Source organism: Manis pentadactyla, chromosome 14 (assembly GCF_030020395.1).
Source record: "Manis pentadactyla isolate mManPen7 chromosome 14, mManPen7.hap1, whole genome shotgun sequence".
Taxonomy (NCBI): domain Eukaryota; kingdom Metazoa; phylum Chordata; class Mammalia; order Pholidota; family Manidae; genus Manis; species Manis pentadactyla.
Window position 1 is genome coordinate 61919901 of NC_080032.1, and position 25728 is coordinate 61945628.

Consider the following 25728-nt stretch of genomic DNA (forward strand, 5'->3'; position numbering starts at 1 on the left):
TTATTTTACCTGTACTCATTCCCTCTCTGATGCTCTACCTTTCCTTATGTAGGCCTGAGTTTCTAACCTATAGCATTTTCCTTCTGTCTGAAAAGTTTCTAACATTTTTTGCAAGGCAGATCCCACAGTTACCAAATCCCCTCCCTTCTTGTTTCTCTGAAGAAGTCTAATTTTCCTTCACTCTTGAAGGATAATCTTGCAGGGTACAAAATTCTAAGTTGGTGGCTTTTTCTCTCAACACTTGAAATAATTAATTCTACCTATTCTTGTTTGCATAGTTTCTGAGAAGTCAGATAAGTAATTCTTATCTTTATCTTCTATAATGATAAAGTCTTTTTTACCTTTATAAGATAAGACATTTTTTTCCTCTGACTTCTTTCAGGTTTTTTTCTTTATCTTTGGTTTTCTATAGTGTGCATATGATATGCCTAGGTTTAGTTATCTTGGCATTTACCCCACTTGGTGTTCTCAGAGCTTCCTGGATATATTGTTAGATGTTTGACATGAATTTGGGAGATATTCTCAGCCATTATTGTTCCAAACATTTCTTCTGTTTCTTTCTCTTTCTTCTCCTTCTGGCATTCCAAGTACACATATTTTATAAATTTTGTTGCTGTCTCACAATTCTTGGATATTTTGCTTGCTTTTTTTTTTTTCCAGCTTTTTTTTCCTTTGCTTTTCAGTTTGGAAGATTTATATTGAGCTACTCTTAAACTCAGAGATTGTTTCCTCTGCCATGTCCAGTCTACCAAAAAGCCCATCAAAGGCATTCTTCACTTCTGTTACAGTGCTTTTGACCTCTAGCATTTCTTTTTGGTTCTTTCTTAAAATTTCCATCTTTCTGCTTACACTGCCCATCTGTTCTTACATGCTTTTTCATCCATTAGAGACCTTCACATATAAATCACAGTTGTTTTTAATTCCCAGTATAATTCCAACACCCCTGCCATATCTGAGTCTGACTATGATGCTTGTTTTGTCTCTTCAAACTGTATTTTTAGCCTTTTAGTAATTATAATTTTTTTCTATAATTTATCTATAGCTGGGCATTATGTACTGGGTGAAGGGAACTGCAGTAATAGGCCTTTAGTAATGCAGTGTTAAGTGTGGGAAAGGAGAAGTCCTATGATTAGGATTCAGTCTCTTAGGAGACTGTGAATTTCATAAGAGTTTCTCAGTTTTATATCCCATCTTTAAGGGTGACAGGATAGCTACAGTAGGCTGGAGTTGGGTATTTTATTTCTCCACCCACCACCCCAGGCTCTGATAAAACTCCAGCAAACTCTCATTAAAAGTTTCACCTGACAGCATAGTTTGTTAAGAACAGAAAGCTTTGGTGTATTTCAGAATGGTTCCTCTTACCCTCTACCTGCCAGAAGCATGAGCAGATTTTCTCCCTTAATCCTGGTAGGTTCTAGGAGGTAAAACTCAAAAACCTGAGCACCACCGATGAGTGTGTTCCCCTGGAGTTTTCCTCTCTCAGACTCACCCACATGAGCCTCCAGTGATTCATTATAGTCCAGATTTCCCTGCCTGAACTGGGTCTCACAGAGGTTTCTGCTCCGCTAAGTTATGATTCTCTGTATTCACCTGTCTTTCTCTACAATTTTAGATGTAGCAATGTGCCTTTGACCTCATTTCTCTTATGACTCTAAGACAACTTGTTGGTTTTTCTAATTTTTCAGCTTTTTACTATTGGTGACTTTCAGGCTTCTTTAATGTTGGACCAGACACTGGAGATCGCTTTTTAAAAAAAATTTCTATATAACATTTACTTTTTGTGATGTATAGGTCTAGGAGTTTTGACAAATGCTCACAGCCAGGTAACCAATACCCCAAAAGCATGCAGAATAGTTCTATCACTCAAAAAATTCCCCTAGTGCAACTGTATTTTAGTCAATGGAACGTGCTAATTGTTTCTTAAAGATCTCACTTGAGTAGGTAACCTTCACAAAGAGCAGTGTCCCACCTGCCACTAAGGACATCGTCTGCCACAAGGCACACAGTCATTTCACTGCTTACAGAATAACATGAGGGGTGCTGTGGCACTCCAAGAGGGTGCAGAAAAGAGCTGAAGTTGTAGGAGGCTGAATAATGCTTTATGGCAAAATAGAGCTGTTTATAATGCTTATGACCTATTACTTATTAATTTAATGTAATAAAGATTAACTGTTGAGTTATATACTCACCTGGTGCTGGGCAATTTGAGAAAGAAAACAAATGTGGATGAGAAGGGTGGAGTTGGCAGGAGGCACCTCTGGTTAAATGTGTCAGATTAAACTCATGTACATTTATGTCCATTCCCTTCCCAAGCCCCACTAACATAATAGAACAGAATAAAAATATATACCCTACAAGGACAAGAAAAGTGGCTTGCACAGACAAGTCTTCAACTAAATGGGTAGTCCCTAGGTATACGCACACGGCTAGTCCTCCCTCCTGCAAGGCTTTGCTCACATCACCTTTTCAGTGTGGCCCACCAGGTACACCCGATTTAAAATTACAACCCAACACCCGCCTCCCCACAATTCTGACTGCCTTTTTCTGTCTAATATCTTGTACAATGTACTGATTTATTATGCCTGCTGCCTATTTTGTTCACTGATATATCCCAAGAACTGAGAACAGTATTTATCATGTTGTACATGCTCAATAAATTCTTTGTCAAATGACTAAATGATGAATGTAGTCAGTGGAAAACTGATGGGTGAAAGGGAATTGATTTAGCAGAGCAGAGAAATCCAAAGATGCCTATGGTAGAAGGACTAACAGGAAAACTGTCCAGTAAAACCCAGGAGCTGGAGGCACCCAATACCTCTGAAGATAGGACTATACACCAGGGCCTCTGAACAGATTATGAGAATCCTTTTGCCCCGCAAGGCAACCAAGAAACCACTCCTTTCCCTTTCTTTTCCCAACTCTAACAGATCAGAGAGGTAGGTTCCTCCCTTGGGGAATTAACTGGCCTAAGATAAAGGCTCAGACATTGGCGTTTGAGGATTATTGCTTATTAGCAATGTCCAAAAGTGAAAAATCAAGAAAGAGCAGGATAATAATTAAAAGTTTTATAGGACTGTATGACATTTTTAAACCATGCAAACATACTACTTTGACTAAAATAAGTCAAATTAAGAAAAGAAACAACCCGGGGACACCTATTTGGTTTAGCATCACCAGAAAATAAAGGTGAATTTGATAATTGAAGTTTTTCTCTAAAAGTAATACTTTTCTCTCACTTTTATTATGGAAATATTTAAGTGAACATAAAACTAAGGAGAATAGTATAGAGAATCCCCATATCCCCATCATCTAGTTTTAATAGTTATATTTTTTAATTCTCCAATATTGTTTCATTTATTTATTTTATCTATTTGTCTGTTTCATTAGAGAATTTTAAAACAAATTCCAGACATACAATTTCTTCCAAAAGTGCTCATATATTCATATATATCTTAACTAATTAGAAATATTCACTTACATCTTAACAAACTTAAATAATAGATCACATATCTATACAATTTCTCTAACTTCCTATTTGTCCGATTCTTTTCTTGTGCTGTTATTTTTAAGTTTTCCTCTTTCTTTTTACCTGCAATTTGTAGGCTAGGATTCCAAGTAAGTTTGAGTTCATATTGTATTGCATCGTAACTGGCTGTCCCATTTGTAGTGATGTGAAGTTTGGTCAGTGGGCTCAGGGACCACCCAGTATGATGTTTCCCATCAGCCTTTCACCTAATGGTTTCACCATCTATTGACATCACATTAGTTCATTAGACATTGCAAAGTGCCATTCCTTCTATATTTATTAATTGGTGTCCTTCTATAAAATAGAACTTTTTCTCAAGTATTTGGATATCCTGGGAAAAACAGTGTAAATGCATAATACTTTTCTCTTTATCGATTTTCAGAATAATGAATTGGTGCCCTAGCAATTTCCAAAGGTTTCTAATAAGAGTTGTTCTTTGTTTGTTTTGTTTTAAAGTTTTATTATGGGCTTAGGTTTTTGAAATCAACTTTATTGAACTATAATTTACGAAAGTATAGTTTATTCCACCCATTTTGAAAAACTATAATCTACTATGTGTATAACCTACAGAAGTATAACCTGCTATGTAACCATCTCTGCAATCAAGATGCAGAACACTTCCATCACCCCCCAATGTTTTCTTGTGCCTTGCAGCCAATCATCCCCCCTTTTCTACCTCCTGGCAACCACAGATCTGCTTTCTTTCATTATTAATTAGTCTGGCCTGTTCTAGACTTCAGTATAAATGGAATTAAACATTATACTCTTTTTGTTTGGCTTCTTTTGCTTAGCATAATGTCTTTGAAATTCATCCATGTTATTACATGTATCAGTAATTTATTTCTTTTTTATTACTGCATAACATTCCATTAATGAATATACCACAAATTCTTCCTCTGGGGGTATTTCCAGTCTGGGGCTCTGACAAATACAGTTGCTATGAACATTTGTGTATGAGTCTTTGTGGAGAAATACTTTTACTTCTCTTGGGTAAATATCTAGGAATAGAATTGTTGAGTTGTATGGTAAGCAAATATTTAACTTTATGAAAAACTGCCAAACTGTTTTTCAAAGTGGTTAGGCATTCCCACCAGCAATGTATACCATATCTTGTTAGCACTTGGTTTTGTCAGTCTTTTGCATTTTAGCCCACTCTGGGGGTGTGAAATCATATCTCCTTGAGGTTTTAATTTCTACTCTTTGAAGATAAATGAAGTTTTGAGCATCCTTTCTTTTGTGAAGTGTCTGTTCAAATCTTTTGTTCATTTTCTGTTGGGCTGTTTGTTGTCTTCTTATAAAGTTGTATATTCTGTATAAAGTCCTTTGTCTGATTTGTGGGTTGCAAATATATTCTTTGAACTCTGGTTTTTATGTATTTGATGTGTTTCAGTCCACCACAGTCATTATCCTTTTTAATGTTCAAAATGTCTTATCTTTAAGGCAAATATATTTCTTTAAAGGTGACGTATTTGAACCATTTTGTATGGGAATATGTAAAAAATGTATCCCTATGGTTTTAAGCAAAACCTAATGAGGCCACAGTTCAGATGGTTTTTGATGAATCATGAGTGTCATCTTATAAATACTCATGATTGCCTTTGGGTCTGATGAGGGAGAAGATGTTGACCTCCTCTTTAATAAGTGATGCACATCATCTTGGGATATAACTCTAAGGAAATAAAATTGGTTTTATAACAAACATGCCAGAACTTCTTAACAAAATGGGACTTGTTCTTCACTCAACTTAAGAGACTATCAACCTATTTCCAAGAGATTGACTGATGCAACTCAGCACATTTTTTGAACTCTTGTTTGGATGGCCTTCAGGTTCCATTTAGGAGTCTCAAGAAAATCAACGTGTGCCCTTCAATCATATTTAAAAGCTCTTTAACTATGAGACTTGAGTGTGAGCCAGGCCCAGGACTAGTTGCTTCACACCCATTATCATACTTAAGCTCTCACAAATCCTGAGAGATGGGTGTAATTAGTTCTATTCTACAGATTATGAAACTGACATTGATAAAGTTAAGTTACATGCCTAAGGCCACACACAGTCCCCAGAGACAGAGTGTACTTCACCTGGTTCTCATACCCCCAAGATTATGCTCATTGCAGTATATATCATAAGGCCTCCCATCATTATCACTGGCTTCAGAAAAAGAAAATACACTTGATATGGCAGAAGATTTGTGTGTGAAGTGTAGCTTTTTACATACTGTGGACTCCAAGGTGCTTATGGTGAGGTTTCAAAATCGCTCTTAACGCTAGCAGCTCCAAGAATCAGTGCATCAGTGGTGGGTCTCCCAGAGCTCCTGTTTCAGAAAGGCCAAGAACAAGTGTGTCTCAGGGTCACTATCTTAGTGTTTGGATAGCGTCTTTTCCTCTTTCTTCCTTTTCTGTTGACTGTCAATTTTTGCTCTTGCAAATGTTTCATGGTGTTTTTAATCTAATATTTCTGTTCCCATTTTTGCAGGAAGAGGGCTTGTCACAGATATTCAGATCTCTGTGACACTAAGACACTTCCTATGTAGTCTGTGGCCCGACTTTGGAAGTGCCTTAGTTTGGGACTTTCCACTTTTTTGAAGTTAAATATTTTATTATGAGATAATTGTAGATTCACATGTAGTTGTAAGAAGCAATACAGAGAGACCATATGTTCCCTTTACCCAGATCCCCCCATGGCAACACCTTTCAATATCCCAACAATACCACAATCAGGATATTGACAATGATCAAGGAGAGGTGCAGAGCATTTCCTCTACATAGGATTCTTCCTGTTGCTCTTTTATAGCCACACCTACTCCTCACCACCCATTGTTAATCCCTGGCAACCACTAATCTCTCCATTTCCATAATTATGTCATTTCAAAATGCTATTATGAATGGAATCATACTGTATGTAACCCTTTGTGACTGGCTCTTTTCTCTCAACATAATTCTCTGGAAATTGATCTGTGCGTTGTTATATGCACAGCAGTTTATTCTTTTTATCCCCAAGTGATATTCCCTGATATGGACATACCACAGTTTGTGTAACCATTTTCATACAATGGGGGACATCTAATTGTTTCTATAAGCATTCCTGTACAGGTTTTTATGTGACCATAAGTTTTCATTTCTCTGGGACAAATATTCAGGAGTTCAATTGCTGCTGGGTTATATAATAGTTACATATTTAGTGTTTCTTAAAAACTGACAAACTTTTCCAGAGTAGCTGTACCATTTTACATGCTCACCAGTAATATATGAGGGATCCGATTTCTCTACATCTTCACCAGCATTTATTTGGTGGTGTCATTTTCTTTTTTTTATTTACACATCATTTTATAACACACTCTCAATTTTAGAATCAGTTTAGATGGACAGAAAAGTTGCAAAGATAGTAAAGATAGTATAGAGAGTTCCATGCGCCCCTCACTCAGTTCCCCCTCTTGTCAACATCTTACATTTTATGGTACCTTTGTCACAATGGATGAATCAACACTGACACATTACTTTGAACTAAACCCCACAGTTTATTTAGGTTTCACTATGTTGTCCCTTGTGTCCTTTTTCTGTTCAAGATCCCATCCAGGGACCACTTTACTTTTATTTGTCACATCTCCTTAGCCTTTTCTGTTCTGGGACAGTTTCTCAGACTTTCCTTGTTTTTTGCAGATCTTACTAGTTTTGAGGTGCATTGGCTAGGTATTTTATAGAATATCCCCCACCTTTTGCTTATTTTGTTTTTCTCATGGGTAGACTAGGGTAATGGAATTCTGGGAGGATTACCACAAAGGTGACATGCTATTCCCATCACATCATTCAGAGGACATGCAATCAACATGACTGATGATGTTCACCTTGATCACTGGTGAGGGAGTGTTTGCCAATTTCTGCTCTGTTGAGTTACCTTCCTCCTCCTCCACACTTGACTCTTTGAAAACAAGTCTTTAGCACAGCCCACACTCAAAAGATGGGAGTTAAGTTCCACCTTTTTAAGGAGGAAGTATCTACATAAATTATTTGGGATTCTCTGCACTGTTTTTTATTTTAGTCATTCTGAAAGGTATGTAATTCTATCTCATTGTGATTTGCATTTCCCTAATGGCTGATGGTAATGAGCATCTTTTCATGTGCTCAGTTACCATCAATAGTCCTCTTCAGTAAAATGTCTCATGTCTCTTGCCCATTTTCTAATGGATTGCTTTTGTGCTAGCTTTTTTTGTTAATGTTCAGTTCAGAGAGGTTGTTTTTATACATTCTAGATACTAGCCTATTTTCAGATACGAAGTTTGAAAATATTTTCTCCTGGTCGGTTACTTGTCTTTTCACCCTCCTAACAGTGTCTTTCACAGTAAAAGTTTTTAATTTTGTCATCAATTTTCCTTCTTGTGGATCATGCTTTTGGTGTCAAATCTAAGAACTCCTTGCCCTATAAAAGACTTGCATTTAAGTCCATGATCCATTTTGAGTTAATTTTTTATATAATGTGTGAAACTTAAGTCTCAGTTCATTTTAGGTCTGGATATCCAATTGCTTCAGCATCTCTTGTTGAAAAGACAATCTTTCCTCCAACTGAATTGCTTTTGTATTTTTGTCCAAAAGAGTTGGGACATTTTTTGTGTGTCTATTTCTTGGTTCTCCATTCCATTCCATTGATCTTTGTGTCCATCTTTTTTTGGCCAATAACACATAGTTTTGATGACTCTAGCTATAGAGTGTCTTAAATTGGGTGGATTGATTCCTCCCACTTTATTCTTCTTTTTCAAAATTGTTTTGGCTGTTCTAATTCCTCTGATTTTCTGTATAAGTTTTAGCATAATACTGTGCATATCCACAAAAGATCTTGCTGGGATTTTGATAGGAATTGTGTTAAATCTGTGTATCAACTTGGGAAGAATTGACATTTTTCCTGTGTGGAATCTTCCAGTTCATAAACTGTATGTTCATCCATTTGTTTAGATCTTTGATTTCCTTCATCAGCATTTTATATTTTCAGCATAGAATTTGTACATGTTTAGTTAGACTTACACCTAAGTATTTGTTTAGTAAGTGTAAATGGTATTGTATTATTAATTTTGGTATCCACATGCTCATTGCTATTATATAGAAATGTAACTGATTTCCATGTGTTTATCCTGTATCCTATTACTTCGCTGAACTCTCTTATTAGTTTAGAAATTGTTTTGTAGGTTCCTTGGGATTTTCTCTGTAGACAATTGTGTCATCTGCAAATTGGGGCAATTTTATTTCTTTCCTTGTAATCCATATGCCCTGTATTTCCTTTTCTTGCCTCATTGTGCTGGCTACAGTTTCCAGCACTAATATTCAGTCTCATTATTCAAAGATGAGTATCCTTGTGTTGTTCCTAACCTTAGGGGGAAAGCATTCTGTATTTCATCATTAATTATAATGTTGGTTATAAGTTTTTTGTAGCTGCTTATCAAGTTGAAGAAGTTTCATTCTCTTCTCTCTTTTTTTTTCCTGAGAGTTTTTGGCATGAATGGATGTTGAATTTTCTCAAATGCTTTTCTACATTGACTTATGAGATCATGTGATTTTTTTTTCTCTTTTTACCTGTTAGCATGGTGGATTGGCTGATTTTCAAATGTTGAACCAGCATTACATCTCTAGAATAAACCCCAGTTGGTTGTGATGTACATTTCCCTTTATATATTGCTGAATTATTTTTCCTAATATTTTGTTGAGGATTCTGTGTTGGGATATTGGTTCACAGATTTTTGTTCTGTTCTGTTTTTATAGTGTCTTTGTCCAGCTTTTTGAACAGAGTAATGCTAGCTTCATAAAATGGATTGGGAAGGATTTCTTCCTCTTTTATTTTCTGGAAGAGATTATGTAGAATTAATGTTCATTATTCTTTAACTCTTTTGTAGAATTCTCCAGTGAAACCACCTGGCTCTGGACCTTTCTTTTTTGGGTGTTTTAAAATTATGAATCAATTATCTTCATAGTTACAGGGCTATTTAGCTTCTGAATTCATTATCAAGTGAGTTGTGGTGTTTTGTATTCTCAAGCAAGCTGTCCATTTCATCTAAGTTTTCAAATTTCCTTGAGTAGAATTGTTGGTAGTGTCCCCTTATTAGCTTTTTGTAGGATCTGTAGTGATATCCCCTGTTTACTCGTCTTGACTTGTTAGAGCCTGGGAAGAATGGATGACGCGGCCTTCTCCTCAGACTTTGCTGGTCTAGTTCGAGGTACGGCCACAGTGTTTTCTGTGGCTTTGGCCAGAATAGAGGAGTTATTGTCTAAAAGTTTGCTGTGCTGTTCGTCTGCCCCCTTCCTGACCCTGTAGCTAGATAGAGAGAGTAAGTTTTGCTGGGGCTTGTCTGTGTGTGTTGGTGTTTCCAGGTGGCCAGCCTCTTCATTTCCAAGTCTGGGACATGAGACAGATAACAGCAAGAACAACAAAGAGTGATAATAATAACCACCACCGGCCAGGAGAATCACCTCTGTGTTGTTCCTTGGGTCCCAAGTCCCTAGCAGGTCTGCCTTTTTCTCTCCACTTTTCAGTCTTCTTATGTCTGACTTATAGATAATGTCCAGGGCTTTTCATTGGACTCAGTGGGAGAAATAGAGGAAAGTAGATCTCCTCTATGTTTCTGGAAGCAGAAATCATGAATTTCGACTTTTAATTAACCTGATTGATGGTTCATGGGATCTCTTACATTTAAGAAATTTGCAGTTGAGTTCAGGGGACACAATCAACACACATGAACTAGGGATCAATATAAGACAACATGTAGGGCTAACTTGTGCAGTTTCAGAACATCAGGATAGTAAGGATTCAAAGAAGAGAGGAGCAGAGGAAAGGCAGGGCAAACATCTGTATGTTCAGGTATTTTGTAAGACGTTTTGTTTGGGTGGCCAAAAGGGAACTCTTGCTGAAGTCCTGGATATTTGAAAATTAACTGATATTTATAAGAGCTATTTGGCTCTTTTTATTTGCATAGAAAGAACTGATTTCCATGATATCTTCACAGTAGTCAGTTGTAGCAATTCATTTAGTAAGTTTGTTCAAAGATAATACCGCAGGGAGTCTCATGACATAAGTGATGTATTGCCCAGTCCAAGATCACCATGTGGGCTGAGGCTCTAAGGATACAAGCTCCAGATGTGTGAAGACATCTATTTTAAAAAAGAAAAATTCACCACCATTCCAGATGTTTCCAAAGATATATTTAAGCTGCTGTGGATATAACAGAGGTGTAAGTTTTTCCACTTTTATTAAGATATGTTGGTATTTTGTTCAGTATGGCCTTGGTCTCACATTGCTTTGACGGGTAATGGGATAAAGGCATGTGTGCTCTGCTGATATCAAGCAGGGTGGGGCTTTAACCAGGGTGTGTGAGAGGGTGTGAGCCTGGCAGGTGTGTCCCTCTGGGACTGCTTGGCTTCCTTGCTGCCTTCCTTTCTTCTGCTTTGCTTTCCACTCTTCCATCCTGTGCTGCAGCATAAAAAGGATAGAAATTTTGAGGATCTTCAGATCATCAGGACTCCTCTCTGGATGCCTTCCTCATTGTAAAAGTAGCAAGGTAGAAGGTTCTTAATCTAGAAATTTAGCCTTTCTTAATTTACTGTTTCAGACTGCAAAATGGTAACTTGTATTGCCTTGCAATTGCAATTGCAAAATGCAATGCCTTGCATCCTTTCCCCAGTCAAAAAATTGCCCTAGGAAGATTGACTAAGGTCATCCTTTGAGTTGGGGAAGATCTAGCTGGCCCAGACATGGAAATAAGTGCTTTCTCATAACTTTCTTCAGTAATACTATTCTTCAGGCTCTGCTTGCCCTTCTGTAAATCTTACATTCCAGGAACTGTCTTGCAAGAATAAGGGAGACATTATTGATAAAACATATTTTGCTCTTAAGAGAATAATCATGTGGGCCCACCATATGAAGATAACAGAACCAGGTAAGATTGTATTTACTTAGGAATTGCATTCTGGTGTAATGGAAACCTTGCATGGGGGAGTAACTTAAATAAGTAGGTTTATTTTTCCTTAGGTAGACAGAGGTATACAGTCTGAGGCCAGAATGGCAGTTCAGTAACGCCATTAATATATCAGCCTCCATTGTCATTCTGTTTCATGATCCTTAATATACTGCCTCTGTCTTCAGTGTAGCCTCCTGGTCACAAAATGGCTATTGGAACTCTAGCCATCACCTCTACATTCTAGACAGGAAGAAAGTGAACAGAAGAGATGAAAGGCATATGCCAGTTAGTCCCTGCTTTGTAGGAATGCTCCTTAAGCCTCACCAGGAACTGCTTTGATCTCATCAGCCCGAAGTTAGCCACCTTCTTGCAGGTGGGGAGGGCAGAGGTGGTTGTTTTTGCCTGAATGTGTTGCCACCCCACATGTTGTTAGTGAGGAAGAAGAGCAAAATGCACATCTGGTAGATGATTACAGCCTCTGCGCCAAAAATGCTACACACTTACACATACTTTTTTGCTCTAGTCAGGGATTGCAAATATCCACAAGTTTGAGAGGAAGTGAACATATCCATGTCAAATTATTTCATTCACATCAAAAATGTTCTGAAGCTGCCAGGCTGCCCGGAGAGTCCAGGCATTCAAGGGGCTGAATTACAGGACTGAATACTGGTACTTCTCCACAAGGTCCCATTTGTCCTCTGAGCTGGGTCAGCCCTAAGTGGAACTGCTGCCAGTGTCACAGTTTACCATCCGAAGTGCTGTCCCAGTTATGACCCCTTTTGCGTCTCCTCATGCCCAAGCGAGATGGGTGGATGGCATATCCCCACTTTTCAGGTGAAGAAAAGACTCCTTTAAAATGATTGGCCCGTGGTCCCACTGTTGTTGGGCTGGGGCTCCAAATAGTACAGCCCCAAATCCCCAGTGATGACCATGCGAGACAGACGCTTCCCAGTATGACCATTTTATAGCTGCGGAAACTGAGGGGCATGAGGGTTCGAAGCCCACGCAGCAAACCCATCACAATGCCCTTTGCCTCCGGAGGACTCCCTCAGAAGGGCGGGTGTCCTCCTGAGGGGTGCTGGTGTCAGGGTCACCCTGCCAGTCAGGGCACACGTGGGGACAGAGGGCCAGCGACTCGGGCTTCCGCAGAGTCTGTGGAGGGGGTGCAGGCTGCTCTCGCCCTCCCTGGCCCACCCTGCAGGGTCTCCGGGGGACTGCAGGGTGCCCCCAGCAGCCTCCACGTAAATCACACGGAGGAGGAAAGCATGTTCCCGAGGGATTGCCCTGAGGAATGTTTTCTTTTCCCAGGAGATATATTTGACACCCGATAAAGGGGCCGTGTGTAAAACAAACTTCCCAGTGTTGCGCTGGTGTCACTGCTTGCTCTGCGCCTCTCCCCGCCCCCCTCCCCACGGCACACACGCCCCCATGCATTTGAGGACACCGCACTGTAAGCCTGTTCCCCTCCCATGGGGCTTTGCTTCCTGGAATGCATTCTCTCTGGGGCCACCGTCCTGGTTGCCTTCTCTGCTCGGGAGCCCCCAGGCCTCACGGCCCCTCAAGTGGACAAAAGCCCCAACCTTTCTCAGAAGCACTTCTGGGGAAGGACCTGTGTTGAGATAAGCTTGCTGTGGGGGCTTCCTGGTAATAGTGACCCAGATACCTGAGAACTCAGAAGAAGTCTTCTCTCCAGCCCAAATGCCACCAGTGCCAATGACAGCAGATTTGGTTTGCTCAGCCCCCTCCATCCTTCAGCAGGTGGCCCGACCCCAGGAGTCCAGCAGAATTGGAGCCCACAGAGGTGTGTAAGTGTCAGCAGATAAACCAGTTTCTAGAAGAGTTCAACACTACTCATGCTCAGCTGAGTCACTAAATAACCAACTCAAGTTTCCTGTGGCAAATAGGACAACAAAGTCCATTTCTGCTTCTTCCAAGAAGCCCTCCTTGATCTGCCCAATTCATAGTGAACTCTCCTCTTTAAATTTGGAATACTCATTGCCTGTATCCCTCTTGTTAGTTAAGGTCTCCCGCCAGTACAGCGTTGGTCAAGTCTCCCGCACCTTCCACCCCATCCTTAAACCTCGAAGCAAGCTTCCTGACAGACCAGGCCTCTGCATATCCTCCGCAGTGCCCACCACAGTGTTCCGCCACCCCAGACCTTGGAACATTTGCTTGTCAATATACATTATCATAATCCTAAGATACTATTTGCCTGGCAATGTGCTGGGGCTTTTGTATAGGTGCTTTATTTTAATATTTCCAACATTCCAAGAAGTAGGTATTGTTATCCCCACTTCAAAGTTGAGCAAAGTTAAGTCTCATGATAATTCAATAATTTCCCCGATGTCACACAGAATGGAGATTTGAACCCGCTTCAGTGATGGAAGCTTTGTGGGGAAAGGCCCTTGGGGCAGCCTCTAGTGAGTGCTCCTAAAGGGCTGTCACACCTTTGCTGACTCTGCATCTTATGCCTCTGTTTCCCAAATCTGGGGCAGTCCTCCTGCTGATGCAAGGATCAGAAGGACTTCTTCTGCTCTGTAAACCTTGCTATAAAAGGAATGCCCAGTCAGCAGAGAGAAGTGAAAAGAGCACCGTCTTTGCTCTGCAGTGAAGTTCAGCCTTTCCTCTGCCCCCTTTTCCACTTCCTCCAGGCTGTCCCTTCCACCTCCGGCGTGGGACAGCTGGTAAAATGCAACTTCCTTTAATTAATGCAAAGGGCCTCTGTCGATTCCTAGCAGAGACCCAGAATGGTCATCCAAAAGAGCTTACAAAACACTCTCTGGATCCCTTATGTGCTGAGAAATCCAGACCAGCTGGATGACATTTTCCTCCCGATGCTCGTAAAGCTACAACAATTAAGAGGAAAGGGCTTGGCACCACCGGTGGGGTGGGGTTCAGCTCCGAGCCCTGGAGAAGCCGCCCGAGGCCCTGGGTGACCTCCCCTCGCCCCGGATGCTGGTGCCTCCCCTGCTTCCCGGCACGGAGCCCGGGGCTGTGGGTCAGTGGGCAGGGCTCTCGCTGCTTCCACTTTCTTTTCCTGCAATCTTGCAAAGGAGGCAGTAGAACTAGATGGGAACACTGGGGATCTAGAGGCACAGATGGAAGCCTGCTGTGAGGGAATGGTGCTACTGCTGCCTCCATTTCCTCATCTACCCAATAGGGAGGAAAGCCCGGCGTCTCTGACCTCACAGCATGTTGTGGGGCAAAGTGAATGACAGGCTAACAGCAATACTTCCTTGAATTTCCTGTGAACTCAGAGAGTTCAGCATATAAATCATTCATAACAGCTCCAGTCTCCCAGTCTCCTGGGCTTCCTCCCCACTCATCAGAGTGCGCAAAGGAAATGGAATTACAAAGTTGCCCTGTGTAAACCAAAATTAGGAAGATAAATCCGCTGGGAAGACATATGAAATAGAATTTCCGGACTGAAAGAAACCTTAAAGTTCGTTTACTGTAGTGATACCAGAATATAGTCGAAATCACGTTTAGGTCATCTGTTGTTTGAGGGTTTCTATCCCCAAACATTGGCGACCTGGTGAGCCAGAGCGTCACCCTCTCCTGAGGACCAACCATTTACGTTCATGAGGGTCAGAAATGTCCCACCAAGACCCCTGTGGAGGAAAAGAGAAGCGGGGATTGTTATCCTAGTTTTTGCAGACTTGGAAACTGGACACAAAGACATTAAGCAGCTTTTCCAAAGCCTCACAGTAAAGAAAGTGGGACCGGAACACAGTCAGGTCTCCTGATAGAGGGCAGCGGGCACGAAGTACAGCGAGCGCAGGATTGTGACAGTCCCCATCCGGCGCTTCTTGTCACAAGCGTTATTAGAAAAGGAAAAGGGCAGCTAAAAATAGATTCTGGGATTTTTATAGTAAACAGCAAAACATGAAAAATCATATGACAGCTTATGAGGATATGGGCTGCTGTATGCAAAATTGCAGGATAAAGAATTACTCAAAAGCTGACTTGGTGGGGCATCATTTTTCTTGCCCAATTGTATGGTGGCACCTTTCAAAGACATCATGTCTTTCAGTTAATTTTAGCCTTTCAAAACCCCTTGTGTATTATCATCAAGTCATCAGTATCATCAAATAATTCAACAATTATCTCAAGGGCTCTTCCTTAATCTTTTGATACTAAAACCTCACCCTTGGTGGGTTCCCCCCAGGGTGAGCTTTTGTTCACTAGTTAACTAGTTCAGCTGGGGGGGGTTCCACCCATGAATTAAGCCGTTTCCAGTACTCTTTAGTCAATCAACCCGATCAGACTCAGCATCTTTTGCAAGGTTTGGGGTTTTGTTCTCTGAAAATACGCTTGTAGTAAGACGAGATATTTGGGGTGGGCTCATTTTAGAAGAGATCAGTTCACTAATGAGTATTTCTGTGATGGGATAATTTATCCCCTGTGGCTTACCGCGTAACTGAAGGGTGCATTTTCAGATGATGAAGGCTGTCCCCCGACGTGCTTCCTTATTCCCAGCCAACCCAGGGAGGTCTGCTTAGGCTGGATTATATTTTTAGTGAGGTACCTGAGCTTGTACCAAGTCCTCACCATACTGGATCCTCTTTGGAGCCTGAACACCTGGGGTGGGCTCTGTACAGGCACAGGTGGTCTCAGAACCTACTTCTCTTTGCCTAGAACATCATTTCCAGACTGAAACTCTGAAGGTACATTCCCTTGGTACTCTGCTATTTTCAACAGGCCATTGGCCATTCCTGGCTAGGACTAGTGCTGTACAGATAGAAGCAAAGTGGCGTCTTGTAATTCCAGCTGAGATGGTCACGTTTCCTCACCATCACTTCATTCATTCATTCAACAAATATTGATTAAGTGACCTGGAAGAAAGCAATTCCCCCTCCTAGGTCAGGTAGGGCTCATAGTCATTAACTTGTACTTGGTAGCACCAGGCTTTACCTCACTGAGTCCAGTGCTCTCTCTAGAACATCCACTTGTTAACCTTTATAAAATAGCAGAGAGATTATTCAGCCATAAAAATGAATGAAGTATTAGAGCTAACACACCTCAACACCCAAAAAGCAAATAACCTGATTAAAAAATGGGCAGAGGAGCTGAATAGACAGTTCTCCAAAGAAGAAATTTAGACGGCCAGCAGGCACATGAAAAGATGCTTCACATCCCTAATCATCAGGGAAATGCAAATTAAAACCACAATGAAATATCACCTCACACCAGCAAGGATGGCCAACATCCCAAAGACAAGGAACCCTCCTACACTGCTGGTGGGAATGTAAATTAGTTCAACCATTGTGGAAAACAATATGGAGTTTCCTCAAAAAACTAAAAATAGAAACACCATTGAACGAAGGGATTCCACTCTTAGAAATTTATCCAGAGAAAACAAGATCACAGATTCAAAAAGACATGCACCCCTATGTTTATCACAGCTCTATTTACAATAGCCAAGATATGGAAGCAACCTAAGTGTCCATCAGTAGATGAATGGATAAAGAGGATGTGGTACATATACACAATGGAATATTATTCAGCCATAAGAAGAAAACAAATCCTACCATTTACAACAACATGGATGGAGCTGGAGGATATTATGCTCATCAATGAAATAAGCCAGGCAGAGAAAGACAAGTGCCAAATGATTTCACTCATCTGTGGAGTATAACAACAAAGCAAAAACTGAAAGAACAAAACAGCAGCAGACTCACAGAACCCAAGAATGGACTAGCTATTATCAAAGGGAAAGGGGTTGGGGAGGATAGGTGGGAGGGGGGAGAAGGGGATTAAGTGGTATTATGATTAGCACACATAATGTGGGAGGAGTCATGGGAAAGGCAGTATAGCACATAGAAGAAAAGCAGTGACTCTATAGCATCTTACTATGCTGATGGACAGTGACTGTTACGGGGTATGTGGTGGGGACTTGATAATAGGGGGGAATGTAGTAACCACAATGTTGTTCATGTGAAACCTGAGCATGAGATTGTATATTAATGATACCTTGATAATAAGAAAAAAGGAATGAAGTATTGATACATGCTACAATGTGCATGAACCTCAAAAACATTACACTCAGTGAATGAAGCCAGACACAGAAGGTCACATACTGTGTGCTCCCACGTGTGTGGAACATCCAGAGGAGGCTGTTCCTTAGAGACAGAAAGCAGATTGGTGGTGGCCAGGGGCTGGGGTCAGGGAGGATTGGGGAGTAACTGCGTAATGGTACAGGCTTTTATTTGGGGTTGATGAAAGTGTTTTGGAACCAGATAGAAATGGTGGTTGCACCACAGGGCAAATGTACTAAATGGTGCTGAATCCTTCACTTTAAAATGGTTAAGTTCATGTTATGTGTATTTCACATCAATGCAAAGAGAGCTTAAAAGATACCAAACTTGAGTAACTGCAGAAGAGACGACAGGAGTCTAGGTTTGATGAGGGCCAAGTGCGAGGCACCAACTGTGGACATCACAATGACTTTGCTTTCACACCAGCTTCCCCACCACTGAGGCTTTGCCACTCAGTTGTCTTCCTCAGCTCTGCAGACCCAATGCCGTGCACTTGTGGCTGCATTGCCACCGCTCCCTAATAACAGCGCCTCTGGGTACTCCCTCCACCAGAGAGCTTCATTTGTGTTGGGCAAGAGATGCCATTATGTCATTTTTGTGGAACCAGTGGGAATTTTCTTCTCTTGGGATATTGCCACCTCCCATTGTATCCTACAGGGAGCAATGGAACTGTGAGGGCGAGCTACTACTCTGACCAACTCCAGAAGCTCTTTACACTTCCTCAAAGAGCTGACAATGGAATGCTGTCAGACCTTTGCCGCACTGGACCCTTCCTGGGCACTAAGTATTTTCCATTTTGTATTAGGGGTTAATCTCAGAGCAGCAAGGCGGCACTACCGTCCCTCATTTTACAGATCAGAAATCTGGGGTCCAGGACAAATGACTGGGTCAAGACCCACACTGGGTCAGTGGCCCCCTGGGGTTAGACCCCAAGTCTGCACCCAGCCCTGCCCTGGAACCGGCTGCTGAGTCAGGCTCCGAGGGTCTCTCCTGGCGGTCTTCAGCGGCCAGGGGCAAATCACCATCTGGAACGGGTTAGTCTCCCTCCTGCCTGGAGGCTGGAGGATGGACTAAATGACCCCTGCAGGTCCCTTTCTTCCCTAGGCCTCTCCAATTACCTTCTCTAATTTCAGCAAACATGCTTTCTCTAGGGAAAAATGAATCCAGGGCCCTAGCTTCCCTTGGGAGTCTGTAAACGATTTCACTTTCCAGTTTGGGGAATATGAGCTCCATGAGAGAAAATGCCCAGCAGGCTGTCAGAAGGAAACATTTCAACAGCAACACACTATATATTTAGATTCTTCCCAGCAACGAACCCTCCTGGTGGGGGGAGCATGAACTGGGAGGCAAACTTGAGTCCTCTGCCTGGGTCCCCCTTCCCTCCTGGGTTCTTCATTGGTTCACTTCTCTGCCCATGCCTGGGCCTCCTCCACAGTTGGGCCTGAGAACGCTGCCCCTCCCCACCTGCCATGGACAAGGGTTATTGAGGCGGCTGCATGGCATCCTAGATTTACCCCTGGGGAGTTCAGAGTCTTGTGCGGCTCTGACAGCGTGGGCCACTCTTTCACATATTTTCATGATTCTTTCTTCTCTGAATTTCTATTTCCTGAACCCAACCTTGGACGCATGACCTGACAGAGGAGGTCTCTGATGCTTTGGGGCTTAAGATTAATAATGCTAATAACTTCTATTTAAACTATTTACCAAATATCTGTTTTGCTGAGCACTTTACAGGCATTATTTCATTCACTTTCATGGCAACCACATCATAAATGAGGCTCAGAGACATTTAGTGAGTTGTCTAAGATCCCCCAGCTAGGAAGTGGCAAAGGGTTGCAGTCTTGTCCTGCCTGACCACAGCCGGGACTCTGCCAGGACTCTAAACTCACAGATGTCATTATGGGCTCTACACAGAGTCACATATGATTTTAACACTCAAACACTAGGCTTTCTCAGATCTCCCCTTTTTAAAAGCTTTTTATATTGAAAGTTTTAATCATACAGAAAAGTTGCAGGAAAGAAAATGAACTCCCATCCCCCAGACTCAACATCTACCAACATTTTGCCCTAATTACTTCATCTATCCATTTCTTCTTTTTCCTTTCTTTTCCTATAACACTTTGAAGAAAATTCCTGACATTGTGCCATTTTGCCCCTAAATGTTTCCATATGTAGCTCTAAAAAGGGGAAAAGGAGAGTGGTAAGAGGAATTTCTTACAGAATCACAAAACCAAACACCTAACGCATTAAATTTCTTAACATCACCTGACACCCAGTTGGACTCTAATTTTTCCTCATGTCTCAAAAAATGCCCTTTTACATTTGGGTCATTTAAATTAGGATCCAAACAAGATCCACAGACACTATTTGGTTTCATGTCTCCTACATCTCTTAATTTAGAATCTCATCCTCTTTTCTCTTTTCTGTGTCAGTGGTTGTTAAACTATGTCCATTGTCCCACAGAACGTCCCACAATCTGGATTTGTCCAATTGGTTCCTTGGTGTATGTAACTTGTTCTTCTGTCTCTTGTATTTCCTGTAAAGGTCTAAGATGAGCTTCATTTTTTAGCAAGAACGCCACACAAATGGCACAGTATCCTTAACATCACCTGACACCCAGTTAGACTCTAATTTTTTAGGAGGTACATGGTATCTGACTACCCTGATTTTAGTGCCAAGAAGCATTAACGTGTTTAGATAGTTCCCAATGTTTTGGTGGCTGATAGAGACAAAGGATAAGAATATTTAAGCTCCACATTGTCTTGGACTATCTGCTGTATTCTCTTGAGGGCTGGGTCTGAAGACCATTCCCAGTCACATGGGAAAAATGAGAGTTCTTTTCTTCCCTACGGCTGAAGCCTTGGAGGGCCCTCAAACCCCCTCCTTGTGGGAGAAAAGTCACTCCTGAGGTGTGGCGGAGGAGCTCTTGCCTTTATAGGTGCAGGCAGCCCTTCCCTGCATGCTCTCCCACGGGTGTGGTTCACGTTCATGAGCTAACAGTCCAGGAATGAGAAGGCGCCTGGCTGCTGCTGGCACCAGAGTGGCAGCCCAGAGACAGGAAGTAAGAGACAGAAGTCAGGAGCCAGACCTGGACCCTGCGTGCTGGGGGAGGCAGCCGGAGGAGAGAACATGGGGAAATACTCACACCCCCAAAGAAAGTAAGCAGGAGGAGACAATAGGTTGGCAGAACTTGGACTAAGGAAAAGGCAAGTTTGAAAGATGCCGTGCAAGGAACTTAATTCAGAGTGAAGGGTTCTAGCAAAGCAGAGGAAGAGGGCTTGGGACTTGGGGATCTGTGTGGAATCCAGCCAGAAGAGACCTGGAATCATAGCCTGAAGGGCCCCTGTAAATCAACCAGCCCACCCCTCTGTTTTCAGGTGAAGGCACTGGGGTCAGAAAGAAGACCCACTTACTTAAGACACAAGGTTATGGTTGCACAAGAACCTAGTCCCCAGGCTCTCTCCAAGCCCTCCGCACTCCACTGCATGGCACTGGCATCTTCCTCAAGGAGCAGTGGCTGGATGGGGAGAAGTCTGGCTGAACTGAGGTGGAGGAGGTGCGCCTGAGAAAGCAGACTTCATTTGTGGTAAACCAACTCAAGCTGACCTCTGTAACTAAGCTGTATGCCTGTAATTTGCTTACGTTCTTATAGCTTATACCCTGTTATACCTCCCACTGCATGACTAATTAGTACAGATGATGATATGCTGTGGATTAGAGTCATTGTAGAAGGTGCCGGACAGGCTATGGCATTCCATGGTCTAGGTTTTAAAATGATACCCCTGCAGACCTAAATCCATTATCCCATTACATCAGTTAAGGCTGGAGAACAGGGATAGAACCAGACACTTCACTGGACCAGAGTGTTGCTGGGTGTTCCTTGGTAAGTGGTGTTCTGCTTGAGCTCTGGAACATTGAATCAGTCACCTATACCTTCTTTGCACTTAGCAGAGGAAGTAGCATGGAGTAATAAATGGTACTTAATAAATGTGGTTTGTTGCATGAATGAATAAACACCCAACGAGGTGCATCATCTTAATCACAGACTTGTATGAATACATACCTCCTCACGGATCTCAGCACTGTGTTCCAGAACAGTGGTCTTTAGATGTTGATTGCTTACTTGACCCACACCTCACCTACCAAATTTTTAAAATTATGTATTCTTTCTTTCACTGGTATGTCAATATCCAAAAGTTTACATCAAAAGTTTAAATATGTTATAATGGATATAATTGATATAATGGATATAATTTCCAGAGTGTTTTAAATATTAGCATTTTAAAATAAAATTCTTAAATCACAGTTTCACATATATTTCACAAAGGAAAAGAGGTAATCATAGTTATTAGATATACAACATCATCCATTTAAAAATATATGAACAAATTCTTCTGTATGATTGAAAATGTTATATTGTTTCCTTTTCTCTTTGAAATTGTATTTCTCTTATACTTCCCCTGTAGTAATTTTCTTCAAGCAAAAATTTTCAGGAACATGAAGTTCTTATAACTGTCATAATCTAATTGTCAAAATGATTATTCTGCATTAGCTTATAATAACAATTATCATTAGTAAACAATTGGGCAAAACAATATAAAATATTACATATTTTGAAAAGAACATTTTAAACATAAAAAGTACCAATATAGACCATATCTTGGGTCATAAAGCAAACTTCAAGAAACTTAAAAGATTTGAAATATTATTTAATAATAATAGGGTTTCTTTAGTACTTAATAGTATTAAAAAATAATACTTAATAACAATAGAGTGTGTCCTCCAACCACAGTGTAATCAAACTAGAAATCAGTAACAGAAAGATAACAGGAAGTCTCAACCCAGTTCTACATAATCCATGGGAAGAAAGAGAGTCTCAAAGGAAATCCAAAAATACATTGAACTGGAAGAAAATGACATACAGCATATCAGAAGCTATCAGACACAGCTAAGCAGTGCTGAGAGGGAAATGTGTAGTACTAAATGCTACATTAGGAAAGAGGAAAAAGCCTCCTTTCAATAACCAAATCTCCCATCTCAAGAACCTAGAAAGTGGAGAGCAAGTAATACCCAAGAGCAAGCAGAAGGAAGGAAATAATCAAGATAACAGAAGAAATCAATGAAGTTTAAAAACAGAAACGCAATAAAAAACATTTGTGAAATAAAGAACTGGTTCTTTGGAAAGATCAGTAAGACTAACAAACTTTACCAACAAAGACCAACAAAGAAAAAACAGGAGCAAAAGGTACAAATGACCAATATCAGGAATGAAACTGGGGATATTACTGCAGAATCGAAGACATCAAAATAATAATAAAGACATCCTACAAATAGCTCAACTCTCATAAACTTGACAACATAGATGAAATGAACCAATTCCTTCCTCAAAAAACAAACTTACACGTAATTACAACCCACCCAAAATGAAATAGGTAACATAACTACCATAATTAATTAAGAAAATTAAATTTGTAATTTTGAAACTAAAAAAAAAAAACCCTCCAGACACAAATGGTTTCTTTAGAGAATTTTACCAAACATTTAAAGAAGAATTAACACCAATTCTGCACAATCTCTTCTAGAAAATAGAAAAGGAGGAAACACATTGTACTTCTTTTTATGAAACTAGTATGATCATGATACCAAAACCAGACAAAGACAGTACACAAAGAACAAAAGAAAGAAAGCTAGCTAAAGACCAATAAATCTCATAAATTTAGGCAAAAATTCTTAATAAAATATTTGCAATTAGAATTAAACAATATATAAAAAGAATTATACACCATAACCCAGTGGGGTTTATTCAGAAGATGCATGGCTGATTCAATACTATTAAATCCATGAATGTAATCAACCATATTAACAAGCTAAAGAAGGAAAATACAATCTTATCAACCAATGGAGAAAAGGTATCTGGCAAAAATATGCATTCATGATAAAAGTTCTCAGAATGAAAAAAAAAAAAACCAGGAATAGAAATCAACTTCAAATTGATGAAGAACCTCTATTAAAAAAACCTACATCCAACATTATACTTAAAGGTGGAAGACTAAATGCTTTCCCCCTAAGACTAGAAACAACACAACAATGTCTGTTTTCACAGTGCTGGGAGTTCTTGCCAGGGCAATAAAGCAAAAAAAGGAAAATAAAATTATCCATATTTGCAGATGACATGATTGTCTATGAAGAAACTCTCAAGGCACCTACAAAAGGCTCTTGGAACTAATAAAGACGTTTGGCAAGGTCACAGAATATGTATAAATATAAAAAAATCAATCAATTGATTCCCATATACTGGTAATAAACTAGTCGACACCAAAATAAAAGATTTAATACCATGTTACAATTTTTCAAAAAAAAGGAAATACTTACATATAAATTTAACAAAATACATACAGAACTGCACACCTGCAATTATGCATTCCTGATGAAAGAAATCAATAAGATATAAATAGAGAAAAATGTTGTGTTTATGTATTAGACAACTCAATATAATATGTCAATTCTCCCCCAAACTGGCATACATGTACAACACACTTATTATCAAAATCCCAGTAAGATTTTTGGTAAATATTCAAAAGATTATTCTAAAATTTATATAGAAAGGCAGAGGAACTATAGAACAGCCAGAGCAATTTATAAAAGAAAAATAAAGTGAAAATAATCAGTGTACATGATTTCAAGACTTATTTTAGAGCTATAGTAAATCTGTAATCAAGATTGTATGTTATTGTTGGGAGAATAGACAGATAAATGCAACAGAAGAGAACACAGAGACAGACCCATACAAATCTGCCCAACTTCTTTTTGACAAAGGTGCAAAAGTAATTCACTGGAGGAAAGACAGCATTTTTATCAAGTGGTTTTGGAGAAATTGGATAGCTATAGAACATATTTAAAAAAATAAAGCCTCAACTTAAGTTCACATCTTATTCAAAATTAACTCAAAATACATTACAGACTGCAATGTACATTGTAAAACCATAATGTTTTTAGAAAAAAAATAAGAAAATCATCAGGATCTAGAGCTAAGCAAAGAGTTCTTGGATTTAACACCAAACCTGTGATCTGTGAATGGAAAAACTGATAAATTAGACCTTATCAAAATTTAATACTTTTTCTCTGCAAAAGACCTTGTTAAGAAGATAAAAGTCAGGCTACAGACAGGAAGAAAATATTTGCAAAACAACGAAGTACTAGTATCTAGAATGTATAAAGAACTCTCAAAACTTAACAATGAAAAAAAAAGCAGACAATCCAATTAGAAAATGGGCAAAAGACATGAAAAGACATTTCACTAAAGAGAATATACAGATAGCAAATAAGTACATGAAAAGATATTCAACATCATTAGCTCTTAGGGAAATGAAACAAAAATCAGAAGGTATCATTACAAACACATCAAAATAGTTAAAATAAAATACACTTGAATCAATAAAGCAAAGATAGCCTTTCTCACTACTCCAACTTCATACTGGAAGTCCTAGCTAATGCAATAAGACAAGAAAGGAAATAAAAGGTAAACATGTTGAGAAAGAGAAAATAAAACTTTCTTGCTTGCAGATGACATGATTGTTTATAGAAAATTCCAAGGGATAAACAAAAATCAAGCCTATGAAACTAGTAAATAATTATAGCAAACTTGCAAGATAAAAGATTAATATACAAAAGTCAGCTGCTTTCCTATGTACTATCAATGAATGTTTGGCATTTAACAATTTTAAAACCCACCACCATTTACACCAGTGCTCCCAAAAACTAAATGCTTAGGTATAAATCTAACAAAGTACATAAGAAATCTATATGAGGAACACTATAAAACTCTGATGAAAGAAATCAAACAAGATCTAAGTAAGTGGAGAGACAGAACAGTGCATAGGTAGGAAATTCTTCCCAAATGATCTATTGATTCGAAACAGTCCCCATCAAAATCCCAGCAGGTTGTTTTGTGAATACCAACAAACTGATTCTAAAGTTTATATGGAAACACAAAAGACCTGGAATAGCCAACACAATGTTGAAGAAGTAGAGCAAAGTCAGAGGACAGACACTACCTAACTTCAAGACTTACTATATGCTACAGTAATCAAGATAGTGTGGTATCTGTGAAAGTATAGACAAGTACATCAGTAGGACAGAACAGAGTTCAGAAATTGAGCCACACAAATAGAGTCAATTGATCTTTGGCAAAAGATCAATGGCAAGTCAATGGAGAAAGGATAGTACTTTC